At 45.4% G+C, this 22,763-nt stretch overlaps 1 protein-coding gene across 4 annotated transcripts in view; it reads right to left on the bottom strand.

Annotated features, from left to right (window-relative positions):
- Positions 1-15,266, bottom strand: part of il15l (interleukin 15, like) — a 97,320-nt gene extending 82,054 nt beyond the window's left edge. For all 4 annotated transcript variants that reach the window (XM_072274772.1, XM_072274773.1, XM_072274774.1 and 1 more), the window contains exon 1: positions 15,067-15,266. The gene's annotated coding sequence lies outside the window, so the exon portion shown is untranslated. The remainder of the gene's footprint in view (positions 1-15,066) is intronic.
- Between the last annotated feature and the right edge of the window lie 7,497 nt (positions 15,267-22,763).

Here is a 22,763-nt window from a genome sequence, read left to right as displayed (position 1 = left end):
TTATAGGGCCTCTGCCCCTTCCCTCTACAGTCCTGACGAAGGGTTCCGGACCAAAACATCGACTCATCATTTCCACGGATGCTGCCCGACCTGCTGAGTTCCTCCAGCATGTTGTGAGTGTTGCTTTGATCCCAGCATCTGCAGATTATTTTGTGTAGAAGAAGGGAACGGGGAGGAGCACCAGAGGGAGGTGATGGGCAGGCAAGGAGATAAGGTGAGAAATGGGAATGGAGAATAGTGAAGCAGGGAATTTGAGAAATCGGCGTTCATGCCATCAGGTTGGAGGCTAATCAGACAGAATATAAGCTATTGCTCCTTCAACCTGCACCTGACCTCATTGTGGCAGTAGAGGGGCCATGGACTGACAGGTCGGAATGAGAATGGGAAGATTAATTGTTAAGATGCATAGAAAATAACAATTTAACAGTCCAATCTAAGAATTATACAGTCTGATCCAACAGCACTCAGCACTTCAGTTCCTCCCAGCACTACTCCAGATTGAGAGAGGGAGGAGAGGTAACACTGAATACAAGGCACCATTCCCTGAGGTCCACAAGAGCAGAGGCACCTGGGTTGCGTGTCCAGAGATGACTGAGAGTAATTTATAATGACTATGTACTGTAACACCAAACTTCGATGACAGAGCCAAAGAGAAGTCATGCCAAGCTCTTAAAAACCAAGTAGACTTTGCCGGGAGGGACGAGCTTGTTTATGGTTTCACGAGCACCTCAGCTGGAGGCAACATGAGCCTTTCTGAACCAGTCACACGTGCCTGCTTTTGGGCCATGTCCCTCAAACACAAGAGTCATTCAGCGTCTGTCAAACCTTCCCTCACTCTCCTACGCTCCAAGGAATAAATTCCTAAACTATTCAGTCTTTTCCGAAAACTCAGGTCCTCAAGCCCCGTCAATTTCCCAGTAGGTGACCCGAACAGTACACGGTACTCTGGAAACATGGCTGCAGGGCAGGGCTCCAGGTAGGACTGATCCGCAGGGTCCTAAGGTCTCCCCTCACACCACTTGAACCTCCTGGCTAATGTGCAAGATCAAAGACCTCAAAGGAAGATCACTCCATGAGAAACTGCTGCTGGCTCTGTTTGTCAGAAAAGTGGCTCACGCCTAACTCTCCTTTCACTGCACTCTAGCCTGGGGGCGGGGGAGGGGGAGGGGGGGGCTGTTTGTTTATTTATTTATTTATTTATTACTGCGCTACAACACGGAACAGGACTTTCCTGCCCAATGAGCTGCGCCTCCCAGCAACCCACTGATTTAATCCTAGACTAATTACAGGACAATTTACAATGACTAATTAGCCTACTAACCGGTACATCTTTGGACTGTGGGAGCAAACTAGAGGGACCGGAGGAAACCAACGCGGTCACAAACTCCACTCTGGCTTCTCACCGCGTCTCCTTGCCTGCCTATCACCTCCCTCTTCCTTTTCTCCTATGATCCACTCTCCTTTCCTATCAAATTCCTTCCTCTCCAGCCCTTGACCTTTCCCACCCACCTGGCTTCACCTAGTGCCTCCAGCTAGCCTCCCTCCCCTCTCCCGAAGCACCAGAAGAAAGCCACGAACAAACAGAAGATGTCAGAGTTGAACTCTGAGCTCCAACTCCCTGAGCAGTAATAACATCGTGATAACCACAAGGTGACCACAGTTTTTTTACCATCCACCGCATGGACCGGGAAAGGGAAGAAGTGGTAATGTCTGCTTATTAATAAACTAACCACGGCACAGAAACGTGTTGCCCTCACCCCCGTCTTGCTCCCCCACAGCCTAGTCTCAACCCCCCACATGTTCCTGCCCTACCTGACCTAGTCTGCCCCTACACCCCTTGTTCTTGCTCTCCTGGCCTAGTCTGCCCTCATTCTTGTTCCACCTGGCTAGACCTCCCCCCCCCCCCAGTCTTGCTCCCCACAGCAACTCCCCCCACCCATTCTTACTCCAACCAGCCTAGTCTCCCCAAGTTCTTCCTCCACCCGACCTAGTTAGCCTCAAAAGCAGCTGGTAAACCTTTACCAATGTGTAATTGAGAGCATACTGACCTACTGCGTGACAGAATTTATCTTTCTATCTATCTATCTATCTGTCTATCTATCTCTATCTATCTATCTATCTCTATTTGTCTGTCTATCTATCTATCTCTCTATCTATCTATCTGTCTATCTCTCTATCTATCTCTATCTATCTATCTATATATCTATCTGTCTATCTATCTATCTCTCTATCTATTTGTCTGTCTATCTATCTATCTCTCTATCTATCTATCTCTATCTCTCTATCTATCTATATCTATCTATCTGTCTATCTAGCTATCTCCATCTATCTATCTGTCTATCTATCTATCTCTCTATCTATCTATCTATATCTATATCTATCTATCTGTCTATTGGGATACAGCGTGTAACAGGCCCTTCTGGCCCTTCGAACCGTGCCCACAATCCCCTGATTTAACCCCAGCCTAATCACGAGATGAGTTACAATGACCAATTACCCTGCTAACCAGTATGTCTTTGCGCTGTGGGTGGAAGCTGGAGCACCCAGAGGAAACCCACCTAGGTGACGGGGAGAACATATAAGCTCCTGACAGGCAGCAGCAGGAGATGACCCCGGCTTGTCTGTACGGTCGAGCATTGTGCTAATCACTACACTGCCGTACTGCCAGCTGGCATGGTACACGAGCTGCAACAAGATCGACCAGAAAGCACTTCAACGAGTGATCAGGACTGCTGAGCACATCACTGGGACACAACTACCCGATATAGAAACCACCGACAACTCACAATGTCTACCGGCTCATTATGTTGTGATGGGCTCATCACACCCCAGTAATCGCCTGTCCAATCTCCTACACATCCAGCAGGAGATATGGAAAGGATAAGATGAGGAAACATACACCGGTCCTCATGGAGGGGTTAGAAGTGGAAAGAGTGAGCAATTTCAAGTTTCTGGGTGTCAATTTTTCTGAGGACCTGACCTGATCCCAACAAATTGATGCGGCTACAAAGAAGACACGACAGCAGCTATATTTCATTTGGGAGTTTGAGGAGATTTGGTTTGTCACCAAAGACACTTGCAAATGTCGACAGTTGTACCATGGAGGGCATTCTGTCTGGCTGTATCACCGTTTAGTATGGGGATGGAGCAACTGCTCAGGATCACAATAAACCATAGAGAGTTATAAAATTAGTCAGCTCCATCATCAGCACTAGCTTCCATAGTATCCAGGACATCTTCAAGAAGCAATACCTCAAAAAGGCAGCTTCCATCATTAAGGACCCCCATCACCCAGGACATACCCTCTTCTCATTGCTACCATCAGGAAGGAGGTACAGGAGCCTGAAGACACACACTCAATGATTCAGGAACAGCTTCTTCCCCTCTGCCATCTGATTGCTGAATAGACATTGAACCCATTAAGTATTATACACAAACACACACACACACACACACACACACACTGTAATTCACCGTTTTCTCTATTTATTTATCATGTATTGCATTGTACTGCTGCTGTAAAGTTAACAAATTTCATGACATATGCCAGTGATATTAACCCTGATTCCCAACTCTGTGCAGACATCCAGGGCTGTTGTGCAACTGGACCACACCCCAGTACAGAGTTGCTTGTTTTCAATTCTGTTGTAACTTAGATGTCACTCTAAATAACTCAGACGTTATTTAAAATTTAGTCATTGTATTTTTAGTAATTGAAGTGATTGTATGCTGTTTTGCACTGAATGGATTAGCACTGCAAACTCGTTGTCCTCAGCAATGGCAATAAAGCTCAAATTAACTAACTAACTAACTGGAACATCCGGCAGTGAGGTGCCAGCTGTTCTATACCTTCCATGGGAGCTCTCCGCTGCCTTCCTGACTGCAGTCTACAGCCCCCCTCAGGCAGGCATCGAGTTGGTTTCTGAGGAACTGAGTGCTATGATCATGGGATCTAAGGGTTGTACCTCCAAACCCACCAATCAGATCGAAGGACCATACACCCAAACCCTCCAATCAGATCAAAGCATTTTAACCCCAAGTTCACCAATCTGACCGAAGGGGTGTACCCCCAGACCGACCACATTGTGATGGGAGTCTTTAACTCGCCCAGTTTGAAGAAGTCTCTGCCTGACTACCATCAGCATGTCAAGTTCCAGTTTATTGTCATCTGATTATACACGCACACAACTAAATGAAGCTACGTTCCTCCGGACTACAATACACATATCGCATACGGCACATAAAAAATATTACTGTAAATAAGTAAGTTAATCAAATACAATTTTAAATTCATTTAGTGCACAGTGTAAGCAACAAACAGCTCGCCATTGTAGTGACGAGATCTCAGTGGTGGTAGGGTATTCATTAGTCCTGGGAGAAGAGGCTGTTACCCAGTCTGGCAGTCCTCGTCCTGATGCTCCTGTACCTCTTTCCTGATGGTAGTGGGTCAAAGAGATTGTGCGATGTGTGGTAGGGGGTTCTCCATAATGCTTCAGGCCCTTTGTCTGCAGTGCTCCAGGTAAATGTATTTGTTATTATTATTTCTTTATTTTTGTATTTGCAGTTTGTTGTTTTTTGCAGTCTGGTTGAATACCCAAGTTGGTGTGGTCTTCCATTAATTCCATTGGGGTTATTATTCTATTATGGATTTATTGAGTATGCCTGAAAGAAAATTAATTTCAGGGTTGCAAGTGGTGACATACATATACTTTGGAAGTAAATTTACTTTGAACTTTGAAATTTTAAATGTCACAAGGAGGAGGGAGGGAGAGCCAGTGATTCTCTTGGTGGTTTTTAACCCTCCTCTGTGGGGTCTTGTGTCCTGATGCCTTGCAGCTTCTGAACCATGCAATTATGCAGACAGACAGGACACTCTCAACGGTGCTCCTGTAGAAAGTTGCTATAGGAAGAGACAATGGCGCCTAATGGCGACTCCTTTGTTTGCATCTTCAGAAACAGCTCTATTTCCATCTTTAATATCTCTATTTTTCCCTTTCAGGGTTCTTTTAAAGACCCTAAGTTCGATTCTTTGCAGGAACGGGACCTGCTCTTGGAATTTCATGACTGCCGTTATTCGACATGCCAAGGATGTGGTCTAAGAACTTAGCTCGTCTTCGGAGTTCTGGGATCTTGTGGCTCTGGAGACAGGCAGACCGAAGGTCAGTGTCCCGGCAGGAGATCGGCGTGTCCTGGGAGACGGAAGATCTCTGGCTGTGTGCCCAGAGACCCAAGATCTTTGGACACAGAGCTCAGAAAAAGCGCCGCAATGGACTTTTAACATCGTAAGTCAGCCAGTTGTTTGTTATGCCTCCCCTCTCACTGTGAAACAGAGACATCTCTTCCTCCCTTATTAGGGAGAGAGAGAGCCCGTGGTGTGTCGAATACCGGGTGAATGAGTAGTCTTTGGGGTACTGCAAGTCTGTGTCTTTGCTGTTGCTTTGCTGCATGCTTGAGTGCTCGATGGTGGGTGTTGATGTTTTTTTTTGCTGGTGGAGGAAGGGGGGTCATTGCTTTGCTGCTGCTTATGTGTGAGAGGGGGGAGCTGGTGGGGACTTTGGGGTTCTAACATTTAACCGTCATTCATTCTTTGGGGGCAACCCTCTGTTTTCGTGGATGTTTTGCGAAGAAAAAGCATTTCAGGATGTATATTGTATGCATTTCTCTGACATTAAAGATACCTTTGAAACCTTTGAATAGGGGTGCGTAGATTCACCACACTCTGGCTAAAGAAATTCCTCCTCAACTCCATGTCGGTTCTGATGCTATGTCCTCTAGTCCTGAGCACAAAATACTTTGCAGATGCTGGGGTCAAAGCAACACTCACAACACGCTGGAGGAACTCAGCAGGTCGGGCAGCATCCGTGGAAAAGATCGGTCGACGTTTCAGGCCGGAACCCTTTGTCAGGACTGTAGGGGGAGGGGGCAGAGGCCCTATAACGAAGGTAGGGGGAGGGTGGGAAGGAGAAGGTTGGTCAGTTCCAGGTGAAAAACCAGTAAGGGGAAAGATAAAGGGGTGGGGGAGGGGAGGCAGGGAGGTGATAGGCAGGAAAGGTGAAGAAAGAATAGGGGAAAACACAATGGGTAGTAGAAGGAGGCGGAACCAAGAGGGAGGTGGTAGGGAGCTGGGGGAGGGGACAGAGTGACATAGGGATAGGGGAAGGGAAGGGGAGGGAACTACCCGGAAGTTGGAGAATTCTATGTTCATACCAAGGGGCTGGAGACCACCTAGACGGTATATGAGGTCCTCTAGTCCTAGAGTCTCTCACGGTAGGAATCATCTTCTCCACATCCACTCTATTGAGGTCTTTCAATGTTTGATAGGTTTCAATGAAATCCCCCCCCCACCATTTTTTCTGAATTTCAGTGAGTACAGGCCCAGAGCCATCATTCGTTTCTCCTATGACATATGGAATCATTTTCATGACCCTCCTTTGAACACTCTTCAATATCAGCACATTCTTTCTCGGATATATGGCCCAAAACTGCTCACAATACTACAAGTGAGGCCTCAGTAGTGTCTTATAAAGCCTTAATATTACATCCTTGCTTTTATATTCTAGTCCTCTTGAAATGAATGCTGACATCGCATTTGCGTTCCTTACTGAGGGGCCCTAGGATCCCAGGTTGGGGACACCTGCTTTAGGAGGTTAAGGACGTTTGGTTTGTCACCGATTGTGTTATGAACTTCGACCAATGTACTAGAACATAGAAGAGCACAGCACAGGAACAGGCCATTCGGCCTGCAATGTTGTGCTGAACCAGTTAAAAAGCAAATCAAAAACTCCCAAACACTAATCCCCCCTACCTACACAATGTCCATATCCCTCCATCTTCCTCACATCCATGTGCCTATCCAAACGTCTCTTAAAAGCCTGTGATGTATTGGCCTCTATTACTTACCAGGCAGCACATTTCAGGCAGCCAAGGCTCTCCAAGTAAAAAACTCTGACCCCTCACATCCCCATTGAACCTACCCCGTATCATCCTCAATGCATGGTCGCTGGTTTTAGACATTGCTACCCTGGGGGAGAAGTCCCTGTCTATTTTATCTACACCTCTCATAATCTGATAGACCTCTATCAGATCTCCCCTCTGCCTCCACCACTCCAGACAAAACAACACAAGTTTATCCAGCCTCTCATGCTAGCACATGCCCTCTAAACCAGGCAGCATCCTGGTGAACCTCTTCTGCATCCTCTCCAAAGTACTGTTGAATGTGTGCTGACTATTTGCACTATGGTGTGCTGTGGCAATTTGTGTGCACAGGAACATGACAAAGTTGCACAGATTGGAGGACTCAGCACAAAACATCACGGGCACATCCTTCCCAACCATTGGTCATATCTACAGGAGGCGCTGCCTCACAAAGGAGCATCCATCATCAAAGATCCCCACCATCCTGGCCATGCTATCTTCTCACAGCTACTGTCAGTCCCACACCACCAGCTTCAGGAACAGCTACATCCCTTCAATTATTCTGTTCTTCAACCAACTGGCATATCCCTAATCCCCATGATCACCTTGGCCCTGCCTCACCAAATTATCCCAAAATGTCTAGTCTCTTACAAAAACACATATGCACGCACACACCACACTGCCTCTATATCTACCAGTTCCACTCTCCGCCGTGTTAGCGAAACTTTGTGATCCCGTGGTCATTGACTTGAACAGACCCACGTGTGAGTGCTAATCTTAAAAACACTCACCCACTTAGACTGGTGAGTTTGCTTGCCACACGATGGGTCACAAACATATCCTGGACGAGCCCCCAAATGTTGTGACCTTGATCAAGGTCATGAACACTGAAGTTGATGCTATAGAAGTCTTTATTCTGCACAACAAGCAGGCATCATACAGTTACACTCTTGGAAGAACAGGCCTCCTGACCCACTATTACATCACATTTTATATGTTAAAGAACAAAGGTCACAACAGGATAATTTCTACAGTTACAATGCTTTCATAATGCTTCCTTTCAGTTGCACATAATTTTCAAACACCTAGATCCTCAATACCAACACACCCAAAATGATGGCCATTAATGGTCACTGTCTCTGGGCTGCATTCATACAACCGCAGACAGCTCAGGTGAATGGTTTACAATCGACCCCAGTCTGCAGCTCCAGGAAGACCACCGTTCTGAGCTGCATTTTAAACTCAATCTACAATCCACATCCAGGTCTGCAGACTGGTTGCTGTTGAAGTTAATATTTGCTCTAGCCCATAACGCAAGAATATTCCGTAACAGCCCCTTCTGGGCAAAACTAAATATGTTCCATGAAAGGCCAGACCTTACAGAGGATCCAGTCAAGAAGGGCAGCAAAAATGCCCCGTACTTTGGACCCACTTCCCCAATAACCTATCATATCTCTATGTTCATCCTCACCTTCGCTGTCATCCCCGATGGCTACCTACAATACTCTAATCAAAGTTAATCCCAGAAATTTGACCAGCAGTCTTTAAAATGCAGCTTCGTCCTTCGTATGCCCGATGCCTTCCTTCCTGCTGGCTGATTGCAGTTTAATTGTGTGCTAAAACTCAGCAGAGGCTATCAGCTAGGTAAATGTATCAGGCACACAGGTAACTGTTCACACTCCATGTCATGAGAAAAGATTATCAGAATCTTGACAACTAGTTTCTCAGGCCCTCTCATTGATGTGCAGGAGGAGTTGAGGTGGTCTCTATTTGAATGACTGCAATGACCTCACTCCCCAACTCCAGAATACACCCTAATAATTCAGCCTAACCAATGTTCTTTACGGTTGTATCTTGACCTCACATTTATTTTCTATTCCTGGATAACAAAAATGAGCCTTAACCACCTGTTGCTCCTGCAGGAAGGTGTCTGCATTTGAATGGTTTCTCTCTCCTTTCACTAGATCATGCTGGAATCCTTGGCCTTGGGCAAGGTCTAATCGGCATTGTTTGTGGATCGGATTCTGTAGTTCACGTTACAACGTGCTTCTGTATTCTGCTCTCTCCTTTTTCTGTTGCTACATTGTGCATTTTGGTCGAGGCAGACTGTAGATATCAAATAACACAGCGCGAGATTGCACTGAACCGAATGTCCTTGGATTCTCCCGATGACTTTGTGGGATGTTGTTTTATATTCTGTGTATTTTGCTTGTTTTTTTTGCCATTTGTGTAATTTGCTTTTTTGTGCGGTGGGGGTTTGAAGTTTTTCTTTGAACGGGGTCCATGGCTTTCTTTGTTTCATGGCTGTCTATGGAAAAGTCTTAGGCACATACAGTGGCACTCCTGGCACTTTGGGCACCCCTGGTCAAAGTTTCTGTTACTGTGAATAGCTAAGCGAGTAAAAGATCACCTGATTTCCAAAAGGTATAAAGTTAAAGATGACATATTTCTTTAATATTTTAAGCAAGATTACTTTTATTTCCATCTTTTACAATTTCAAAATAACAAAAAAGGAAAAGGTCCCGAAGCAAAAGTTTGGGCATCCTGCATGGCAGTACTTAGTAACGCTCCCTTTGTCAAGTGTCACAGCTTGTAAACACTTTCTGTAGCCAGCTAAGAGTCTTTCAGTTCTTGTTTGGGGGATTTTCACCCATTCTTCCTTGCCAAAGGCTTCTAGTTCTGTGAGATTCTTGGGCTGTCTTGCATGCACTGCTCTTTTGAGGTCTATCCACAGATTCTCGCTGATGTTTAGGTCTGGGGACTGTGAGGGCCATGACAAAATCTTCAGCTTGCACCACTTGAGGTAGTCCATTGTGGATTTTGAGGTGTGTTTAGGATCATTATCCTGTTGTAGAAGCCATCCTCTTTTCATCTTCAGCTTTTTTTACAGACGGTGTGATGTTTGCTTCCAGAATTTGTTGGTATTTAATCGAATTCATTCTTCCCTCTACCAGTGAAATGTTCCCCATGCCACTGGCTGCAACACAAGCCCAAAGCATGATTGATCCACCCCCGTGCTTAACGGTTGGAGAGGTGTTCCTTTCATGAAATTTTGCACCCTTTTTTATAGACAATAGACAATAGGTGCAGGAGTAGGCCATTCGGCCCTTCGAGCCAGCACTGCCATTCACTGTGATCATGGCTGATCATCCACAATCAGTATCCAGTTCCTACCTTATCCCCATAACCTTTGATTCCACTATCTTTAAGAGCTCTATCCATCTCTTTCTTGAAAGCATCCAGAGACTTGGCCTCCACAGCCCTCTGGGGCAGAGCATTCCATATATCCACCACTCTCTGGGTGAAAAAGTTTTTTCTCAACTCCGTTCTAAATGGCCTACCCCTAATTCTTAAACTGTGGCCTCTGATTCTGGACTCACCCATCAGCAGGAACATGCTTCCTGCCTCCAGCATGTCCAATCCCTTAATAATCTTATATGTTTCAATAAGATTCCCTCTCAGCCTTCCAAATTCCAGAGTATACAAGCCTAGTCACTCCAATCTTTCGACATATAACAGTCCCGCCATCCCAGGAATTAACCTTGTGAACCTACGCTGCACTCCCTCAATAGCAAGAATGTCCTTCCTCAAATTTGGAGACCGAATCTGCACACAGTACTCCAGGTGTGGTCTCACCAGGGCCCTGTACAGCTGCAGAAGGACCCCTTTGCTCTTATACTCAATTTCCCTTGTTATGAAGGCCAGCATGCCATTAGCTTTCTTCACTGCCTGCTGCACTTGCATGCTTGCTTTCAGTGACTGATGTACAAGAACACCTAGATCTCCTTGTGCTTCCCCTTTTCCTAACTTGACTCCATTTAGATAATAATCTGCCTTCCCGTTCTTACCACCAAAGTGGATAACCTCACATTGATCCACATTAAACTGCATCTGCCATGCATCTGCCCACTCACCCAGCCTGTCCAAGTCACCTTGCATTCTCATAACATCCTCCTCACATTTCACACTGCCTCCCAGCTTTGTTTCTCCAAGCATGCCTTAGTTTGCGGCCAAAAAGTTCTATCTTATCTTCATCAGTCCACAGCACTTGTTTCCAAAATGCATCAGGCTTGTTTAGATGTTCCTTTGCAAACTTCTCACGCTGAATTTTGTGATGAGGATGCAAGAGAGGTTCTCTTCTGATGACTCTTCCATGAAGGTCATATTTGTGCAGGTGTCGCTGCACAGTAGAACAGTGCACCACCACTCCAGAGTCTGCTAAATCTTCCTGAAGGTCTCTTGCAGTCAAACGGGGGTTTTGATTTGCCTTTCTAGCAATCCTATGAGCGGTTCTCTGGGAAAATGTTCTTGGTCTTCCAGACCTCAACTTGACCTCCACCGTTCCTGTTAACTGCCATTTCTTAATTACATTACGAACTGAGGAAACAGCTACCTGAAAACACTTTGCTATCTTCTTATAGCCTTCTCCTGCTTTGTGGGCATCATTTATTTTAATTTTCAGAGTGCTAGGCAGCTGCTTAGAGGAGCCCATGGCTGCTGATTGTTGGGATGAGGTTTGAGGAGTCAGGGTATTTATAAAGCTTTGAAATTTGCATCACCTGGCCTTTCCTAACAATGACTGTGAACAAGCCATAGCCCTAACAAGCTAATTAAGGTCTGAGACCTTGGTAGAAGTTATCTGAGAGCTCAAGTCTCTTGGGGAGCCCAAACTTTTGCATGGTGCTCCTTTCCTTTTTTTCACTCTAAAATTGTACAAAACAAAAATAATACACTAATCTTGCTTTAAACATTGAAAAGAATGTTTCATCTTTAACTTTATGACTTTTGGAGATCAGTTCATCTTCTACTCACTTAACTATTCACAGTATAACAGAAATTTTGACCAGGGGTGCCTAAACTTTTGCATACCACTGTATATGAATGACTGCAATGACCTCACTCCTCAACTCCAGAATACACCCTAATATGGTCTTATTGAAAATTCTATTTACATTCTTTCTTGTAAGAATTTATATTAGGCAGGAAATGGTGTTGGATAGACTGTTGGGTCTGAAGGCTGGTACGTCCCCGGGACCTGATGGTCTGCATCCCAGGGTACTTAAGGAGGTGGCTTTAGAAATCGTGGACGCCTTGGTAATCATTTTCCAATGTTCTATAGATTCAGTATCAGTTCCTGTGGATTGAAGGGTGGCTAATGTTGTCCCTCTCTTCAAGAAGGGAGGAAGAGAGAAAACAGGGAATTATAGACCAGTTAACCTGACATTGGTGGTGGGAAAGATGCTGGAGTCAATTATAAAAGATGAAATTACGACATATCTGGATAGCAGTAACAGGATCAGTCCGAGTCAGCATGGATTTACGAAGGGGAAATCATGCTTGACTAATCTTCTGGAATTTTTTGAGGATGTAACTATGAAAATGGACGAAGGAGAGCCAGTGGATGTAGTGTACCTGGACTTTCAGAAAGCCTTTGATAAAGTCCACACATGGGAGATTAGTGGGCAAAATCAGGGCACATGGTATTGGGGGCAGAGTACTGACATGGATTGAAAATTGGCTGGCTGACAGAAAACAAATAGTAACGATTAACGGGTCCCTTCCCGAATGGCAAGCGGTGACCAGTGGGGTACCGCAGGGTTCAGTGCTGGGATCGCAGCTGTTTACAATATATATTAATGACTTAGATGAGGGAATTAAAAGTAACATTTGCAAATTTGCCGATGACACAAAGCTGGGTGGCAGTGTGAAATGTGAGGAGGATGTTATGAGAATACAGGGTGACTTGGACAGGATAGGTGAGTGGGCAGATGCATGGCAGATGCAGTTTATTGTGGATAAATGTGAGGTTATCCACTTTGGTGGTAAGAACAGGAAGGCAGATTATTATCTAAATGGAGTCAAGTTAGGAAAAGGGGAAGTACAACGAGATCTAGGTGTTCTTGTACATCAGTCACTGAAAGCAAGCATGCAAGTACAGAAGGCAGTGAAAAAAGCTAATGGCATGCTGGCCTTCATTACAAGGGGAATTGAGTATAAGAGCAAAGAGGTCCTTCTGCAGCTGTGCAGGACCCTGGTGAGACCACACCTGGAGTACTGTGTGCAGTTTTGGTCTCCAAATTTGAGGAAGGGCATTCTTGCTATTGAGGGAGTGCAGTGTAGGTTCACAAGGTTAATTCCCAGGATGGCGGGACTGTCATATGTCGAAAGATTGGAGCGACTGGGCTTGTATACTCTGGAATTTAGAAGGCTGAGAGGGGATCTTATTGAAACATACAAGATTATTAAGGGATTGGACACGCTGGAGGCAGGAAGCATGTTCCCACTGATGGGTGAGTCCAGAACCAGAGGCCACAGTTTAAGAATAAGGGGTAGGCCATTTAGAATGGAGTTGAGGAAAAACTTTTTCACCCAGAGAGTGGTGGATATATGGAATGCTCTGCCCCAGAAGACTGTGGAGGCCAAGTCTCTCGATGCTTTCAAGAAAGAGATGGATAGAGCTCTTAAAGATAGCGGAATCAAAGGTTATGGGGAAAAGGCAGGAACTTGATACTGATTGTGGATGATCAGCCATGATCACAGTGAATGGTGGTGCTGGGTCAAAGGGCTGAATGGCCTACTCCTGCAACTATTGTCTATTGTCTATTGTCTAATTGCATTTACTTATATTAGCTTGTGAATGCTGCTGGTCTGATGCTATGTGCCGGAGAGGCTGCTGAAAGTCAGTTTTCATTGCACCCTTCCGTAGGTACAGTGCAGAATTACTCCTTTCAACATCAGAATCAGAATCAGGTTTAATATCACCAGTGTATGTCGTGAAATGTGTTGTCTTGCAGCAGTAATAATTTCAATTCATAATTTTAAAACTATAAATTACAATAAGAAATTTATACATACACACACACATATACACAGTAAATATTGAGTTAAATTAAATAAATCAAAAAACAGCAAAAAGTAGTGAGCTAGTGCTCCTGGGTTCGATGTCCTTTCAGAAGTTAGATGGCAGAGGGGAAGAAGCTGTTCCTGAATCGCTGAGTGTGTGCCTTCAGGCTCCTGACGGTAGCAATGAGAAGAGGGCATGTTCTGGGTGATGGGAAGGGCGGGTAGGTGCTTAATGACTGATGTCGCCATTTGCAGGCATCGCCTTTTGAAGACGTTCTCGATGCTGGGGAGGCGAGTGCCGGGATAGAGCTGGCTGAATTTACATCGTCCCGCAGCTTTGACCGAGCCTGTGCAGCGGTCACTACTTGCCAGCCGTCAACGCAGATAGCTAAAACGCTTACTTGACAGTCAGCTCGGCTTTGACAAACCAGGACTCGAGCTCAGGGATAAAATAAAGCGGAGGAGCGGGATGGAATTAAGAGCGAAACGGCACATTAAAAATGATTAGGCGGTGCTTGGGTGGGAGTCGGGAGCTGACTACGGTAGGTGCAACTTCAAAGGCAGGCTTCAGCAGGGCTTTGGCTACCCGACGGCGCGGGAGGGTGTGTGTGGGACTGGTGAGCTTTGCCTGTGCTAGGCAGCTGGTGCATTCACGATGGGCCGACTGGGGTCCTGACCGCCAGGAAATCGGGTCGGGGGTAGCAAGTAGATTAAACAGCGCCAGTGACGCGGGTTCGAGACCCGTTGCTGTATGTAAGCAGTTTGGAGGTTCTCCCCTCCACCGCGTGGGGTTCCCCCAGATACCCAACAGATCCTGAAAATGCAGAGCAGCACACGCACGACGTACTGGAGGAGCTCAGCAGGGTCGGGCAGCGTCTATGGAAATGAATTCGACGTTTCGGGCCGAGACCCTTCATCAAGGTAAATGAGTTTCCAATGGGAGCTCCGCTGTTCTTGCATATTCCAAAGACGAATAGGTGGGGATGAGTTGAGGGCAGATTACGTTGGCGCTGGAAACATGGCATCCTCGGACTGTGCTGACCGTTGACGCCAAAAAGACACACATTTCACTGTTCGTGTCACAACTAAAACTTATCTTTAAACGACTGAGGTGCAGGTGATGGGAGCGAGAGAGGGCAAAAGGGGCATCTGTCAAGAGACAAGAAGCAGGGTACTCGCTCAGCCACAAGAGACCCAAGTCCCCAATAAATCGTTCTAGTTTCCTTTTACGGCTTCACACACACTGACTGACAAAACTGGAAAGCACGGATAAATAATTTACAAGACCGCGTCTATTATCTCCCTTACCTTTATGTAAATGAACGCAGAACCTCTGGATTCCGATCACCGCCCGAGACAGAACAGTTCGACCAACATCCAGGCTGGGAACTTTGGCCTGCCAGCTCGTTTCCATCAGAGACACTCCCTCCCAGAAGAAGGAAGTGCAGCGGGGAAAGGTTTTCAAAAACGAAAAAATATATATTGGGAATCTCAAAGGGGAGGGCTTATAAAATCTACTGGAGGAAGGCAATCCTGATTCCCACCTCCTATCCCTCCCTCAGCTCGAGTCCTGAAGAAGGGACCTCAGCTTGAAACGTCGACTGTTTATTCATTTCCCAGGATGCTGCCCGGCCAACTGAGCAGTTTATGCGCGTTGCAGTGGGAGGGAGAGCTTGGCCTCGGCCGGAGAGGGTCGTGGGGAAGGGGAGGGGAGGACGGAGGGAAGGAATTTGACAGCTGGGGTCGGATAATTAAATTTGGTGGAGATCTAGAGGTTTTGGGGGTTGAGGGGTTGGTGGTTAGAAGAGGTTCCAAGTGTCACGCCTGAACCACCACACCAGAGGCAAGGCTACCTAGGGGAATGAGTGGTGCGATGGAATTGATTCTGAACTCCACAAAATCTCCTCGAATCTGGGCAAACATGGGTAAGGCCATCTCTTCCTGATTCCTTCCTCCTATCCCTCCCTCAGCTGACAACTCCATAATGCATTAGAGCAGAATTAGGCCATTCAGCCCATCACGTCTACGCTGCCATTCCATCATGGCAAATTTATTTTCCCTCCCAACTCCATTCTTCTGCCTTTTCCCTGTACTGTACTTACTTGCTCCAAGCTCCACCACACTGAATAGCAGCCGGAGAGACCAGGACACAGGATATCCTCTGGGTGGGGACTATGAACAAGTGACTGGTGACTAACCTGGACATTTCCTGAAGGGAACTGTTGCCGAGGGTTGATGGCGGTTGGGCAGGGATGGACCAGAGGAAGTAATGGATGATCTTCTGTTCACCTCCCGACTAACCCCTGTGCAGACAAGAATCTTCTACCTTCCCCTCCCCCTCCCCCATATTGAGTTACCCTCAATGGTGAAGACTTGGGGCAGACCTGATGATGGCCTACGGCCTCATGCTGTGGGTTATCCCTTGCTCTGAGGCTGTAGCGCTCCAGCGGGAGCCATGGTGGTGTGCAGAAGGGTGTGGCACACTTGGTACGGACCTGGAGAAGCGACTCATGTCCCGCTGTCCCGCCGCATCTAGTTGTGAATGGCAGGAGTACTCGCACCACAAGTGGAAGGAGGTTCTGAGAGGTACCTCCTCATCCTCAGCCATGGTTTTACCAGACAGGGAGTGCCAAAAGCCATGCTGGATCATTCACAACTACACACAGTGGTACCTCCCGTCACTAATTAGTGATCATTGACTGTATGTCCCTGGTTTTCTGCTGCTGAAACCCATCCACTTCAATTTCAATGCGTTGTGCATTTAGAGATGCTCTACACACCACTGTTGTAATGCGTGCTTATTTGAGTTACTGTCTCCTTCCTGTTATCCTGAACTAATCTGTCCATTCTCCTCTGACCTCTCTCACTAACAAAGTGCTTTTGCCCACAGAATGACTGATCTCTGAATGTTTTTTTGTTTCTCACACCATTCTCTGTACATTCTAGAGACTGTTGTGCCTGAAGATCAGCAGTTTCTGAGATACTCAAACCACCCCATCTGGCACCAGCAGTTATGCCACATTCAAAGTCACTTAGATCACATTTCTCTCCCATTCTGACGTTTGGTCTGAACAACAACTAAATCTCTTGACCACGTCTGCATGTTTTTGTGCATTGAGTTGCTGCCACATGATTGGCTGATTGGAAATTTTCATTAACAAGCAGTGGCCACTGAGTTATGTTCAGCCATGTGCCAAGTGGATGAGCATAAGACCCAAAGACAAAGGGTCAATCATTGTAAGACCATAAGAAATAGGAGCAAAATTAGGCTATTCAGCTCATCAAGTCGACTACCAGACTCACTGACTTCAGTCTTTGGTCTTCCAGTTTAAACCTTCGTTATCAACCCCTCTGCCTCCTACATTCCAAGGAATAAATACCTAAACCGCGCAGTCTTCCCTCTAAGCCAAGTCTTCAGGTGCTGTTGATGTTCTTATATATTACTGAAGTGTACTTTCCAGTTTAAGCATACCTTCCTACTTTCAGTTTAAGTTGACGCTGGTGAATCTTAGCGACTTCTGGCTGATGGCCAATGAAACAATGAAAACAGTGAAATACTTTGTTAATCACTCATTTTTCCTGGCAAATGATCCCATCAGACAATAACCTGTAACTTCCCTTTGGACTTGGAGGCAATTCCACGTGGCAGAGCCAATGTGAAGCGAGGCAGTGGGTCAAGAGCTGAGGCCCTGAGGTTCGATCGATTTAAGCGCTGGGCAAAATTGGAAAGGTGGGGTGCAGGCTAATTCGAGGAGGCAGGGTCCAGGACCCAGGGCATATCGAAACGATTACACCCGATGTTTGGACGATGAATTAGGCACCAGGCCAGACTGAAGAGGTTAGTGTGTTGAGGCCTGAGGCACAGGATGGGCCGGTTCAGCTTGCTGTTCCACTCTGCACTGAACTAAGGGTCTGTGGACTTACTCTCTTTGTAGACTTCTGTTCAGAATGCTATTCGTTTGCTTTTTTTTTGCATGATTTGTGTTTTTTTTCACTCTCTGCACATTGGGTGTTTGTTGGTCTTTTATTAATGGGTTAAAAGAATGGACTTCACGGACTGGACCATGACAGTTTTGGGTTTCTTTGTTTAGTGGCAGCATGTTAGGAGACAAATCTCAAGGTTGTATAAAGTATACATACCTCGATAATAAGTGTAATTTTGAACTTTGCAAACTGTACACAGTACTGCAAGTGCAGCCTCATTGGCAATTTCCACAACTGCAAGGTAATGTCCCAAATCCTATACTTAGATGGTTTCAGAACAGCCCATGAACACTACAGCCTTGTTCTTTCATTTTTGCGCAATTTATTTATTTTGTCGTTTATAGTAAATTTATTCCTTTTCCCTGCACAGCTGCCGCAAAACAACAAATTTCACATCATAGAAGGCCAATAATAATAATAATCCTGATTCTGTTTCTGAAAAGTATACACAAGGGTGAGCAGGATGCTATTACAACTCGGGCATCAGGATTCAGAGTTCAATTACGATGCTATCTTAAGGAATTTGTGTGCCCTTCCTCAGGAACACAAGTTTTGTCAGGCCTGCTGCCACTGACACCCGCAGTCTACACATGCAGGCGCCTCCTAGCCAATAGGATTACCTGCCTCTCATTACAGACTCAACATCTGCAACCTATTTAATATCAGTTCCCATCCACAGTCGTTGTACACTCGTCGAAGCAGCTGACTTGACCATTTGCTCCTGGCCATCACTCTCCATGTCTAAAGTTTACCTTGTTGCCTGTTGTGCTTGATTTCTGTTCTCTCTTGTTTTGCGCCCGCTTGTGGCTTGATATTTTGAAATCTATTTTTTCAGTTATTGTTCACCGCTGCTCTGTTTTTAGATCAAGCCTTTTTTATATGTCCTTATAGCTTCCTCCGGTTGCCCCAGTTTCCTCCCGCAGTCCAAAGACGTTCCAGCTGGTAGGTTAATGTGCCATTGTAAATTGTCCTGTGCTTAGGCTAGTGTTAAATAGGTGGGTTGCTGGGTGGAGCGCCTCAGAATCACTATCATCGACTCTGCTGCTGGGTCTAATTGACTGTAGAAAAAGTTTGGCAATTGCACGCATGAGTTGCACATTCCAGCTAACCCGTATATTATTATGGCAGTATTTACGCCCTTTTTTTCATTTTCATTTTGCTGACACTTGATCAAGAGCACAGCAATGCTTACTCTCCCTGATTACCCGCATCCTTGTCCCAGAAAGAGGACGACCGCCTCGACTGATGCTGTAAAGAAGAGCTAGTCATTTAATATTTAGTTACTGTTTCCAGTCACAGTGTTGGCGTTATCTTTCAGTTTGAGAGTTTTAGGTTAGTGTCGAGTTGGCCTGGCTTTTATTGTATTTCTTTTCCTTTAACCCCTGAAAGTGTCCTCATTAAAGTCAGTGACCTGTCGACAACCTCAGTGTCCGTCTCTCTCCGCACTTGGCTGCATGCGAATGTTTTGACAAGAAAGACCTGTTTTGCGCTGTGTCTCCAGGTAATATTAAAAAAATAAAAAAGACAAGAAATGTTTGGTCTACACAGAGCTCTCTTTGTTTCAGAGAAGCATTATTTTGATAATGTAGGCACTGATATCCTGGTAAAATCACATTGGAATTAAAACGAAGTGAATGCCACCTGCCTAACTGGAATAATACCCAATTGCAATTTAACTTCGGTTACACTTGGCCAGGTTTCTTTTATTCAATTGACATTTTATCAGTGGTAAGTTCATTACAGATTCCACCATTCTCCGCTCTGCTGTCTCTCCACTGATGAGTGACCTGATCTAAAAGATGTTCTGTGTTGGAACATTGAGATCTAATCTGCATGAGTGCCTCCTGGACCTGCTGTAAATGACTGCAAAGATTGCCCTAATTCAGAATAAAGATTGCTGGGTAATTCAGACACCAAACTCAGGAGAAACTCAGCAGGTTAGGCAACATCTATGAGGGAAATGAAACGTCGATGTTTCCGGCCAAGACGCTTCCTCAGGACCAGAAAGGAAGGCGGCATAAGCCCAGATGAAGACACGAGGTTCTGAAGGTGCTGGAGATCCAGAGCAACACACACAAAGTGCTGGCGGAACTCGGCAGGTCAGGCAGCGTCTACGGAGAGGAATGAACAGTCAACGTGTCGGACAGAACTGGAAAAGAATTGAGTGGAAGTGAGAATAAGAAGGTGGGGGGGCAGGGGGAAGAGTGCAAGCTGGCAAGTGATAGGTGGGACCAGGTGAGGGAGGAGGTGGGTAGGCGGGGGAAGGGATAATGATGTGAGAAACTGAGAGGTGATTGAGAAATTTAACATTTCTTTCTTAAGTGTGTTTTTTTAATGATTGCAAGAGTATATTCGACTCCAAAAACTTTGGGTACAACAGGTCTACCACATCAGTGAGCTGCTCGTTGATTGGAGGAGCTGGCAGGGGGGGTCGGAGAAGGAGACGCCAGAGGCTGGTGCTGCCCTCCACTGTTCGATCAGTGGGATGACAGGCTGGATTACTGGGAACTGTACCATCAATTTGTGGGACATGCTGCCCAGTGTTTTGGACTATATATATATTCTCTTGCATGACTATATTTTCTTTGTTCGCTATTTTGAATGTGCTGTGTATGTTTTGCACCTTGGCCCCATAGGAACACTGTTTTGTTCAGTTGTATTCATGTACAGTTGAATGATAATTAAACTTGATTTGATTTGCTAGGTGGAAGAGGTAAAGGAATCTGATAGGAGAAGAGCGGGACCATAGGAGAAAGGGAAGGAGGAGGGGCACCAGAGGCATTGACGGGCATGTCATGAAGGCAGAAGAGGACACACAAAATGCTGGAGGAACTCAGCAGGTCAGGCAGCGTCTATGGAGGGGAATAAGCAGTGAATGCTTTGGGCTGAGACCCTTCATCAGGACTGGAAAGGAAGGGTAATTCTCTGTCAATCATTGCTGAGAAAGTTTATCTAGTCTTTGGCTTGTTTCAAATGTAAGGCGTGTGTGTAATTTGTCGAAGAAATTAAAGAAATATAAATCAGCGCATTATTTATCAAAGAAAGAATGATATATTTCTCTAGTGCCTTAAAGCACATTTAAGAATGTCTTGAAATGTTTTATAGTTCTCGATGTGCCTATGGTGTGATTGCAGATGGAAAGAAGGAAATATGGTGGCTGATTACACAAAAGCTGAAAATTAAAACTTCAACTTTCAAAGTAAATTTATTATCAATGTCACCATATACAGCCCTGAGATTCATTCTCTTGCAGGCATTCACAATAGAACAAAGAAATACATCATCCTCATCATTATGTGCCGTGTTGTATGACGTGGGCAATCACAGTCTTCGACCATGATTGTTCTTGCCAAATCTTTCTACAGAAATGGTTTGCCATTGCCTTCTCCTGAGCAGTGTCTTTACAAGACGGGTGACCTCAACCGTTATCGATACTCTTCAGAGATTGTCTACCTGGCGTCAGTGTGTGGTCACATAACCAGGACTTGTGATATACACTGGCTGCTCATACGACCATCCACCACCTGCCCCCATGGCTTCACGTGACCCTAATTGGGGCGGGGGGGGGGACTAAGCAGGTACTGCACTTTATCCAGGAGTGACCTGTAGGTTAGCGGAGAGAAGGATTTGCCTTACACCTCCTTTAGTAGTGATGTTTCTCCACCCTGCCGCCTTGGGCAGTGGATACAAAAGTTCTTATGGTCTTCTATCAGTTAACTTTTTCAATTTTCTGGGCTGTGCTTTCATTTGAGTTTAGTGGTGTATACTTCTTATCAGAATTGCACATGCTCACGTGGAGTGCTGAGTCCTGTTTTCATTGATAGAAGTATATCCTGTGAAGTTTTATCTGACTGGTGTGTAAATTTTTTATGTCTGTTAACTCCTCTTCCTCTTTCTGGCCTTGGAGACGTTGAACTAAGTGCATTCAAATATACAGAGTGTTTACAAACATTTCTCATTTCAATTCTCAGCTTTCTTTGTAAATTTTCCAGATCAGTCTTGGACCAAGGTATTATGCCAAAAGATGTTAATATAGGTATAGCAATAGTGTTTATTGCCTTTGTTATATTTTCACTATTGAGCTGTTTGGCAGATTTTCGTAAGCCTTTAAATAAATTCTGTTAGAAGTTTTCCTTTTATTGCACTATCATCTATTTTCTTGGCTTGCTGATATCCCAGATATTTATATGTCTCATGTTCATCCATCGGTTGTATTGTATCCTGCTGCTCTGCTTTGTATTCTACTAGCTCTATCGCACCTTTCCTTATGTTTAATGTTCTGTACTTATCTAGTCCAAAGTTCCTGTTCACATCTTTCAAAAATAGTTCTACTATTTGAAATAATTAATTTAGGTTTACTGATGAAGGATTAGATTAGATTATGAGGACACGCAGTCCTCTTTTATTGTCATTTAGTGCATGCATTAAGAAATGATACAATGTTCCTCCAGTATGACATCACAGAAACACAAGACAAAACAAGACTAAAAAAATTGACAAAACCACATAATTATAACATATAGTTACAACAGTGCAAAGCAATACCATAATTTGATAAAGAACAGACCATGGGCACAGTAAAAAAAAAGTCTGAAAGTCTCTCGAAAGTCCCATCATCTCACGCAGACGGTAGAAGGAAGAAAAACTCTCTTCCTGCTATGAACCTCCAGCGCCGCAAACTTGCCGATGCAGCATCCTGGAAGCACTGGACCACAGCCAACTCTTGAGTCCGTCCGTAAACTTCGAGCCTCCGACCAGCCCTCTGACACTGAGCACCGAGCACCATCTCTGTCGAGCGCTTCGACCCCGGCCCTGGCAACAGGCAATAGGCAAATCCGGGGACTTGGGGCCTTCCCCTCCGGAGATTCTCGATCGCACATTAGCAGCGGCAGCGAAGCGGGCATTACAGAAGTTTCCCCAGATGTTCCTCTGTGCTTCTCACGTCTGTCTCCATCAAATCAGGATTGTGCACGGAACCTACTTAACAAATACCGATATCATTTCAGAGCGGCCGCACGTGC

The sequence above is a fragment of the Mobula birostris genome, chromosome 12, assembly GCF_030028105.1.
Source record: "Mobula birostris isolate sMobBir1 chromosome 12, sMobBir1.hap1, whole genome shotgun sequence".
Lineage (NCBI taxonomy): Eukaryota > Metazoa > Chordata > Chondrichthyes > Myliobatiformes > Myliobatidae > Mobula > Mobula birostris.
This window is presented reverse-complemented; position numbering and strand designations above follow the sequence as displayed.